Source organism: Rutilus rutilus, assembly GCF_951802725.1.
Source record: "Rutilus rutilus genome assembly, chromosome: 14".
In the NCBI taxonomy this organism is placed as follows: Eukaryota; Metazoa; Chordata; class Actinopteri; order Cypriniformes; family Leuciscidae; genus Rutilus; species Rutilus rutilus.
The window spans coordinates 24,974,334-24,985,508 of NC_140219.1; the positions used below are offsets into that span (position 1 = coordinate 24,974,334).

Consider the following 11,175-nt stretch of genomic DNA (forward strand, 5'->3'; position numbering starts at 1 on the left):
ACAAGTGTTTTGCAAATCAACATGAACAAGTGCATTATACCTAACAATTTTTTATGTGAGTACATAGTAGTTACTAGAGCTGCACGATTAATCGCTAAAATATCGCAATCTCGAATAAAACATATACGCAATCTCATTCTAAAATGACGATTGAAAGTAACGTAATGCTTCAAATAATGATTGTATCGATTACATCGTTACATGTCACTGTTAAAAAATGTATTTGTCATTGAATTATTCATTCAAGAGATTTGTTCAAAAACGCTGATTCATCCAGTAATGAAACAAGTGAAGTATTTATGAGTAATTGAATCATTCATTCAATCCGAGTTTTTTTTATTATTTTTTTTAACATTTTAAATAGGCTGCAGCAATTAACATTTTGTCAGAACTTCTAATTAAATGTTATTTTGTTTAGTTGTCTGTTTAGAAATGTGGGAGAATCGTGATCTCTGAAACAAACAAAAAAATCGTGATTCTCAGTTTATCTAGAATCATGCTTTACTTATGATGGTGGCATCTAAAATTATTTTGAAATTATCTTGAAAATAACTTAAATTGAAAAGCATATTTAACTTAAAAATAGAACAATAATAGACAATATTAGCTTAAATGTATTATTTATCTGAAGTAATGTTTTTTATATATATATATATACATATATATATATATACACTATATATAGAGACATTCATTGCAGTTGCACCACCTGACTTTTGCGACTAATTTTACATTGAATAGGCTTCTACATTTTACATTTACATTTACATTTAGTCATTTAGCAGACGCTTTTATCCAAAGCGACTTACAAATTAGGACTAAAATAAGCGAGTCATCGTGAAGAGGCAAAAACAATGCAAGAAGTGCTCAAAATACGAAGTGCAGGCATTGCTCAGAGTAGCAAAAGCCAGACAAGGGAGGATTAAGGGAAACGGAAAGGAATAAAAAAAATTTATTTAAGAGGTTAAGTGCTCTCGGAAGAGATGAGTTTTCAGTTGTCTTTTGAATGTTGTCAGGGATTCTGCATTCCGGATGAGGGAGGGGAGATCATTACACCAGCACGGAGCAGTGAATGAGAATGTTCTGGAGAGTGATCTTTTGGCTCTTTGTGATGGAACCACGAGAAGTCGCTCATTGACTGATCATAGGCTTCTGGTAGGGACGTAGACTTGATGGGAGCGAGTGAAAGTAGGAGGGAGCTGAGCCTGTGATAGATCTGTAAGCAAGCGTCAATGCCTTGAACTTGATGCGAGCAGCGAGTGGTAGCCAGTGCAGTGAGATGAACAGAGGAGTGACGTGGGCCCTTTTGGGCTCGTTGAAGACGAGATGAGCTGCATCGTTCTGAATCATTTGTAGAGGTTTAGTTGCACATGATGGAAGTCCAGCCAGAAGAGCATTGCAGTAGTCAAGCCTAGATATGAACGAGAAGTTGGCCTAGACGAGAAGTTGTGTTAGGAAAAGTTAGGAAAGGCCTGATCTTCCTGATGTTGTGCAGAGCAAACCTGCATGATCGAGATGTCTTTGAAATGTGGTCTGTGAAGGTCAGCTGGTCATCAAAGATTACTCCAAGATTTCTGACCGACCTTGATGGGGTGATTGATGATGAATCTAGCTGGATGGTGAAGTCGTGCTGTAGAGACGGATTGGCAGGGAGGACGAGAAGCTCAGTCTTTGCCACACTGTAAAAAATAAAAAGTTGAGTAAACTTAAAAAAGTGAAGCAACCAGCTGCAAAGCATTTTTGAGTTTACTCAACTTCAGTGGTTGAAGTTCATCCAACTACCAGTCCAACTCAAAGAAACGAGTAAGCACAACTACAGAGGTCCTGAAGTTCAGTAAACTCAAAAAAGCTTTGCAGCTGGTTGCTTCACTTTTTTAAGTTGATTCAATTTTTAACTTTTTTAAGTTGATTCAACTTTTTTACTTTTTTAAGTTGATTCAACTTTTTCAAATATCTCACCCAGATACTTGTACAGCCTTCACATTAAGAATCCAAATGCAGGGAGTAAACCATACTGTAAATACAACACAATACAAAAGACATTGCTATCATTACAGAACTTATTTATTGACAAATATTCTGCAAAACAACACATTTTCTATTTGCATTAGGTACACATATTTTAAGGTGATGAAGTTCTATTCCACTCTTCAAGATTTATTAAAAAAAAAAAAAAAAAAAAACACTATGCACAAAATTAGAGTACAAACTGGAATAAATAAATGCTCAACCTTACAATTATCCATATGGATTGCAGCTACTTGGACAATCTTTTGAAGGACTATGCAAAAAAAAAAAAAATTCAGCCTTGCGGAGCACTTTAGGTCAAGATAAATAAAAAAAAATTTTTCTAAACAAACTAAACAATTTTTTTCTTAACCAGTTACTACTGGTGTATTTTAATGCTTTAGAATAGTTAACATTGGGGCCATAAATCAAGCCAAAGAGGAGAGTAACAACTGTGGCAAAGGTCTTGCACATTATCTGGCCCAAACTGCTCTTATAGTACTACAGAGAGGCACCTTATATTTGGGTTTGAGTGGATAGTGGCAACATCATCTTCAACGATAGTTAAGGTCCTCATCTTCTCCCCTTGTGAATGTCTTCTGGCTCTGTGTCCTGCAGTAGAAAATAAATCAGCATAAAATTAGGGTCATTTTTTTATTGTATTGAATTATGTTAGACCACAGAGTGTTCCTAAAGGTATGCTCATGTAATTTCACTTGAAAAGTAAAGGTGGTCATGTTTTTTAAGCATGTTCAAATTCAGCCATAGAGCTAAAACTGATAAACGGAAAACATTTTCCCAACTCCAAACAATGCCATATCAGCATTGATGTGATTGCCTGTGGCATTCGTCCACAGCAGAATCCACGGCCATTCTGATTTAATGCTTTTTTTAGTTTTAGTTTAGTTATTTTAGGTCACCCAAAATCGTACATGTATTAAGGCACACATTCTGTTCATCACCCAAAACTGGTCATATTGCATCAGTGAAGATTGGTTTAAATCACTAGAGTCACATGGATTACTTTCATGCTGCCTTTTCTTGTTTATATCTCCTATATTCATATTCTTTCATATTATATTAATTTTATTTACTCTGCTATTGCTACATTACTGTTTAACCTTATGATTGTGCACTGTATTGTTTTAACAGGTTAGATATCAGAGGGAATGTCTCCGGACAGTGTTGTGAAGCAGTAATTTTCCACTGTCTTTGCTTTGGTAAAATAACAGCTTGTTGAATTTGTGCTATCAGATGAAGTCAAACTGATCACTGAGAAAGTTTCAACTACAATTATTTAATAAAGTAATTTTTACCATGACTTTGTCTGTTGATGATAAGTTTTGTATATCACACAAAACCTATCTCTTAACAGCATCTGGTAAATAGGTGAAATATATCAGGTGTGAGTGTATATGCTGATGATCTTCTTACCAGGCAAGTCTTCAGGATGTTTCCAGACTTTTCCCTCATAAACAAAGGCAGACCTTTAAGAGTTGTAGACTTTCTTTGAGGAAGCACATTGGAGTTTCTGTGTCTGAAAGACAGAAAAACAAATACGGAACAAGTTATATACAAAGTGAAGCATGGGAATTACCTTGAAAAAGAGATGGCACCATTCAGCCTTTAACCAGAGAGATATGATCACATGCAAAATAATTACTTGATGATCAAGTGAGGATCTTCATCTCCACCACTTGCTCTGTACAACTAGATGTGTATTCATTTAACTAAGAGAAAAAGGTGCTCTTCGGATCAGTTTGTGTGATACTGTAATACTCAGCAGAGAGCAGAGACCCTAAAAAAAAAAAAAAAAAAACATTGTTGAAACAGTAAGAAACAGTAAGTAAATTCAGTTCAACTCACCTGATCTTTTAAAAAATAAAGGCCACTGTTTTAGCACATCCAAGGATCTTGTCACTGTACTGATGTTCTTTAGTCTAAAAAGGACAAATACAACAGAACAAAGATACATAATTTTATTAAACAAAACAACAACAAAAAAATCAGTTACAGTTAGTAGTTAATTTAACATGTAGCAAAAATAATACAGAAAATGAATAATCAAATGTGAAAAAGAATCAATGCATAGGTTTCACTGTATTTACAATGATTTTGTCTTTTGTTAATTGATTAACATTAAGGATTTAGCCTAATATTTAAGGATACACAATATTTTTATCCTATTCACTTTAAAACATACCGCACACATACTACCCATTCTATTATTTGATATGCAAAGCTAACATACATATTTTTAACATAACACATTAGTTTTGCATAGGCTTCTATTATTAAATTTTTCCTCTAAATTGTATTGTATTTAATTATATTGCACTACTGTAGAATGACTGAGCCTCAACCTAAGCATGTACAAATTGTAACTGAAATTTGTATACGTGACAAATAAACTTGAAATTAAATTGAACGGACTGCGGTCACTTTAAGAGCTCATGGATCTAATACTGAAACATCTAGGTTTCACCAAATTGGTTATGTTCACTTAAGACATTGCCGACTGTGTTTACTTGAATACTTTTTTTGTTTTGTTTTTTTGTTATTGACATAATTGTATGTGTATGTCATTATTAAATCGCAATACGCCACGAAAGATAGCTGAATTCGCACTCAGATTCTGTCCGAGTCCGAGAGAAGCGGCTTTCTGTCTCTCAATCAGCGCAAGCACCGCATTTAAGTCTTTATTCACGACTTACTGAGCTTAACATTTTTAACATCTTTTAAACACCATGCACGTCCTTGTCCTTCTTTTTCAAGCATGTTTCCTCACTCTAACGTTAGTCTGGGTAACGTTAGCACGTTAAGTAGCAATGTGCTACGTGGATAATCTCTAACAATAGAAACTTATCGTCACCACGAAATATATCTTTTAACATAATACTATATTTTATCAACATATGTGTGCAATTTATAGCCTATTTTCATTCATAAAGCTTAAAGAAAACTTACCGCAATCAGATGAAATCCAGTCCCTTCGATAGCGTGGTTGGAGGAGGAAACCCCAAGTAACGTACAGCGAGACAGACTGCGCATGCGCGATGACGGGAAGTTAAACGTTCGAACTATGAAATCAAAATATTAAGTTTTCTCAACTTAATTGTTTGTGTTCATTGGACAAAATAGTAGTGCACTTGCAGTTAAATAGTTTTTATAAGTAAACTCAACATTGCAGTAAAAAATTTGCCCACTCAACTTAAAATTTTAAACTGAGTTAACAATTTGCAAGTTGGATTTTTTACAGTGCAGGATGAGCTGCAGGTGATGTTCCTTCATCCATGCCGAGATGTTCGCCAGACAGCTTGAGATCCGTGCAGCTACTGTGGGATCATCTGGTTGAAATGAGAGGATGAGCTGTGTGTCATCAGCGTAGCAGTGGTAGGAGAAACCATGTGCCTGTATGATGTGTCCCAGTGATGTGGTGTAGATGGAGAAGAGGAGGGGTCCAAGAACTGAACCCTGGGGAACCCCTGTGGTCAGTTGATGTGCTTTGGATACCTCGCCTCTCCATGCGACCTTGAAGGATCTACCTGTGAGATAGGACTCAAACCAGTGGAAAGGGGTACCTGTGATGCCCAGAGATGAGAGGGTGGACAGAAGGATCTGATGATTCACAGTGTCGAAGGCAGCAGACAGATCCAGGAGAATGAGAACTGAAGATTTGGAAGCAGCTTTTGCGGTCCATAGGGCTTCTGTGACCGACAGTAATGCAGTCTCGGTTGAATGCCCTTTCCTTGAAGCCAGATTGGTTGACATCCAGCTGGTTGTTCAGAGACAGGAAGGATGTTACTTGGTTGAAAGCAACTCGTTCAATTGTTTTCGCAGTGAATGGTAGGAGAGAGACAGCTCTGTAATTCTCTACAAGTGATGTGTTTAATGTTGTTTTTTTAAGCAGTGGAGTTACCCTAGCCTGCTTGAATGCAGTAGGGAAAATGCCAGTATGGAGGGATAAGTTGATGATGTGTGTGAGTGCTGGAAGAAGTGTGGGAGAGATGGCTTGTAGAAGGTGTGAGGGGATGGGGTCTAGAGGGCAGGTGGTAGGATGACTGGAGAGGAGAAGTTTAGATACTTCTTCCTCGGTTAGTGGAGAGAAGGAGGAGAGAAGAATAGGGAGTGGGAGAGGTTGGTCTGGGTTCCTGTGTGTGTGGAGCTGAGAACTGACTGCTTATAGTTGTTGTTTTGTTGGTAAAGAAGTTAGCAAAATCATCAGCAGTTAATGAGGAGGTGGGTGGTGGTGGAGGTGGACAGAGGAGAGAGTTGAATGTCTTGAAAAGTGATCGTGTGTTGGAGGCGCTGTTAATCTTGTTGTGGAAATATGAAGATTTTGCGGCATGAACATCCACAGAAAAGGAAGAGAGGAGAGATTGATACATACTCAGGTCAGATGTGTCTTTTGATTTGCGCCATTTCCTCTCCGCTGCCCTGAGTTCAGTCCGGTGTTCACGAAGAACCTCAGGTAACCAGGGGTTAGAGGGAGAGGGGGCAGATATTATCTAGAGAAGATGTTAAAATGGAGCATAAGGTATATGTTGCAGTATTCACATCCAGAGATGAGAATTATGAGGGTGAGGGAAGAGAAAAGATGGGAGGGAGAAAGTGAGCGCAGATTTTGTCTGAAAGTAACTGGTGGTAGGGGGGTTGGTGGTGCACGGGTAGAGAGTTGTAGTTTGAAAGTAATGAGGAAATGATCTGAAACGTGGAGAGGTTTCACCAAAATGTTGTCTGTGATGCAGTTGCGTGTGTAAACCAGGTCCAGTTGGTTGCCTGATTTGTGAGTACCTGTGGTGATGAGCCGCTTGAGATCGAATGAGGCTAGGAGAGAGAATGAAGTCTGTTGCATACGGCTTCCCTAGATGAATGTTGAAATCACCAAAGACTAGAAGTGGGGTGTCATCCTCAGGTAAAGAGGAAAGCAGCACATCCAGCTCCTCTACAAAGCTTCCCAGTTGACCTGGGGGGCGATATATGACTACAATATGGATCTTAATGGGAGTTGTAAGTGTAATGGCATGATATTCAAACGAGTTGTTATTGCATAGAGAGAATTGAGTATTTCCAATTGTGAGAAATGAGAAGAACTGTACCCCCCCCCCCCCCCCCCCCCCCCCCCCCCTCCTAGACTGGCGAGGGGTGTGCGAGAAAGAGAAGTTGTTAGAGAGAGCAGCAGGGGTTGCTGAGTCTTCTGAACAAATCCAGGTCTTAGTCAAACCCAAGATAATTCTACTTGGATTGCCTGTATTAGCTTTTGCCTACGCTAGCTACGTTAAATTTTTAAACACAATGAAGAATTTATAGCTATTTTTACCAGTATTTGAGAGAACTCTACAAACCTTTTCACTGCCACAAGCATCAGTTGGGCTCCTCTGGATGTTGCATTATCATCTTTATTACCTTGTCAGTTCATAATTAAAAACTCATGTTTGCAGTTGTGCCACCCTGCCATTTGAGAATATACAAATTCCCGGACAACAGTTTTTCAATTATCTCAACAGCTTTAAAACTACTGATATTTATATATATATATATATATATATATATATATAAAATTATATGACAGGTTTTAAACATAAAATTATGCCATAGTATTTTATTTTGAATTTCTTATAATTAAACCGAATTAAATAGTTTTCTTAGTCTTTTCATTTGTTCGGACAGTTTATTATTTAAATGTAGTGAAAATGAACTAAATAGGTTGTATTGAATAAACTGATACATGTCATTAATTTATTAAATTATTTTAAAAGGAAATAATGCACTTGGACACAAAAATATGTCATTCACCTATATACAATAAAATTGAATCCAAAAAGAAAAAGGAAATTGTTACTAAGCGAATGCTAAGGTGTTCAAATTGTACAGTTTACTTTATGATTGCTATGGTGTTCTGAGTGCTTTAGCATGTTACTATATTCAGCTTTATTTTTTGTTGTTTATTTTTGTACTTTTTTCTTTCAGCCATTTTATTGTCCATCAGGTTTAAATGATAATTCAGAATGCATAATTCATTCATGTAATAGCACCCTTCTCCTCAAAAAGCTGCCAGATTTGTATAATTCATGTGTGACACAAATGCATCAAGTTAACCGCTGAAGTGCAATACATAAAGACAGAGACTTGTCCAAATCCCTAACACCAGATGAGCAACAGTAATAGAAATGCCTTCCTAATAGCAAGCACTTAAAACCCAGCAATAGTTCATTTGCGATCATCAAAGCAAGAAGACTCCCTATCTGTCATTATGTTTAGTTTTGCTTTGAGAACATTCGCGTTTATGCTTTATTTAGTGTCTGCACCACTAAGTGTTTAATTATTTTGGCAGATGTGTCTGATGAGGAAGACACATAGAAATTGTCAATAACATCATCCGTGAAGAGAAGAGAGCAAGTGCGAGAGCTGCGAGATGAATTTCATAAACAGAGGATGAGAGTATTAATATCTGGAGGATTACGAAAAGAGGTATAAAATGGGATTGCCAGGATTTTCATACTTTCTGCAACATGGCATATCGTCCTCACTCGACATCAAAAAGAGAATTGAGGGGCAAAATTCATCAGCTTGGAAACTAGGATGGCAGCGCTTACTCATCAGTGAGATTAGCAAAGAACACAAGACTGCTGCAGAACTGATACACTTGTAATGACAGACAGCAGGTGCATTGCCCGCAGGAAATGATTGGATGATGGCAATGCCAATACTGATTTCACCTAATCACACTTAAGACTTTAGCAGACAACTTAAACCGGCTACTTTAAAGTCAACATGAAGCGGCATTCGCAACCCATTTGACTTTCATAATGTGCTGTATTTCCAAGCCAAACAGAATATTCAACAAGAGACTTGATTTTATCCATCAAGAATTGATTGGATCGTGAACAGTGGGCGTTAGAGAACAGATCGGAGCCAGACGTGGATGTGAGTTTGATTCGGTCCAGCTTCATATCCCACTCCCACCTCATCTGTTGCTGAGCGACAACTGCAAACTACAGCCTACACAAGCATTACAGTGATGAACACTTCACTGACCGCTGCCTGCATCATCCCAGACGTTAGGACGGATCTCAAAGACTGCAAACTACAGCCAACTAGACCCTATATAAGCCAAGCACGTCACTGACCACTGCCTTCTTTGTTCCAGTCGTTTAGGATGGATTTCAAAAGACTATGCATCAGCACAGGACTGCCAGCCTATATCAGCCAGACTGTGAAGGAACACTATACCTGCATCACCATTTGACTACTGTTATATCTTTAGTGCAATGTTGCTGTTTGAGAATGAATAAGGTCTGCAAAGTACAAATCACTCCAAAGGGAGTTATTCTCTATATCAATAAGTGATGTTTCTGAAACCCTCAAATGCCTCGATTGTAGCCTTGAGTTTTCTTCTGGGAACAAACACATCACAATATTTCTCATTAATTTCCTGTGCGAGGCATTTGCAAAACAAAACAGTAATATGGTGAAATATTATTACAATTTAAAAAGCTGAATTTTCAGCATCATTACTCCAGTCTTCGATGTTACATGATGCTTCAGAAATCATTCTAATATGCTGATTTGCTGCTCGATTATTATTGGTCATCTATTATTAATAATGGTTCTTATTAAGTTTTTGCTGCTTAATATTTTAAGGGAAACGGTGATACTGTACTTTTTTTTTAGGATTCTTTGAAGAATAGAACTTTCTAAATAACAGTATTTGAAATAGAAATCTTTTGTAACATTACTTACCCCAAAAACTTTTGATTGGAAGAGTATCACGGTTTCCACATTGATAATAATAAATGTTTATTGAGCATTAAATCATCATATTAGAGTGATTTCTGATGGATCATGTGACACTGAAGACTGGAGTAATGATGATGAAAAATCAGCTTTGACCACAGGAATAAATTACATTTTAAAATATATTCAAATAGAAAAGTTATTTTAAATAATGTTTTACAGTATATACAGTGAGGAAAATAAGTATTTGAACACTCTGCTATTTTGCAAGTTCTCCCACTTGGAAATCATGGAGGGGTCTGAAATTGTCATCGTAGGTGCATGTCCACTGTGAGAGACATAATCTAAAAAGAAAAATCATGAAATCACAATATATGATTTTTTAACTATTTATTTGTATGATACAGCTGCAAATAAGTATTTGAACACCTGTCTATCAGCTAGAATTCTGACCCTCAAAGACCTGTTAGTCTGCCTTTAAAATGTCCACCTCCACTCCATTTATTATCCTAAATTAGATGCACCTGTTTGAGGTCGTTAGCTGCATAAAGACACCTGTCCACCCCATACAATCAGTAAGAATCCAACTACTAACATGGCCAAGACCAAAGAGCTGTCCAAAGACGCTCGAGACAAAATTGTACACCTCCACAAGGCTGGAAAGGGCTATGGGGAATTTGCCAAGCAGCTTGGTGAAAAAAGGTCCACTGTTGGAGCAATCATTAGAAAATGGAAGAAGCTAAACATGACTGTCAATCTCCCTCGGACTGGGGCTCCATGCAAGATCTCACCTCGTGGGGTCTCAATGATCCTAAGAAAGGTGAGAAATCAGCCCAGAACTACACGGGAGGAGCTGGTCAATGACCTGAAAAGAGCTGGGACCACCGTTTCCAAGGTTACTGTTGGTAATACACTAAGACGTCATGGTTTGAAATCATGCATGGCACGGAAGGTTCCCCTGCTTAAACCAACACGTGTCAAGGCCCGTCTTAAGTTTGCCAATGACCATTTGGATGATCCAGAGGAGTCATGGGAGAAAGTCATGTGGTCAGATGAGACCAAAATAGAACTTTTTGGTCATAATTCCACTAAACGTGTTTGGAGGAAGAAGAATGATGAGTACCATCCCAAGAACACCATCCCAACTGTGAAGCATGGGGGTGGTAGCATCATGCTTTGGGGGTGTTTTTCTGCACATGGGACAGGGCGACTGCACTGTATTAAGGAGAGGATGACCGGGGCCATGTATTGCAAGATTTTGGGGAACAACCTCCTTCCCTCAGTTAGAGCATTGAAGATGGGTCGAGGCTGGGTCTTCCAACATGACAATGACCCAAAGCACACAGCCAGGATAACCAAGGAGTGGCTCTGTAAGAAGCATATCAAGGTTCTGGTGTGGCCTAGCCAGTCTCCAGACCTAAACCCAATAGA

General features: G+C 37.9%; 1 long non-coding RNA gene across 6 annotated transcripts; it reads right to left on the reverse strand.

Moving 5' to 3' along the window:
• Positions 1-1,768: 1,768 nt before the first annotated feature.
• On the reverse strand, positions 1,769-5,256 carry LOC311303723. Of its 6 annotated transcripts, none has more exons than XR_014629811.1 (4): positions 3,874-5,256; positions 3,442-3,805; positions 2,523-2,619; positions 1,769-2,014 (listed from the first exon to the last, which is right to left on the reverse strand). It is a non-coding gene; the product is annotated as an uncharacterized lncRNA (long non-coding RNA). The 6 variants fall into 6 exon arrangements; XR_014629812.1 differs by lacking the exon at positions 1,769-2,014 and having other exon boundaries at positions 2,327-2,619; positions 3,874-3,947; positions 4,975-5,256; XR_014629813.1 differs by lacking the exon at positions 1,769-2,014 and having other exon boundaries at positions 2,328-2,619; positions 3,442-3,544; positions 3,874-3,947; positions 4,975-5,256.
• Between the last annotated feature and the right edge of the window lie 5,919 nt (positions 5,257-11,175).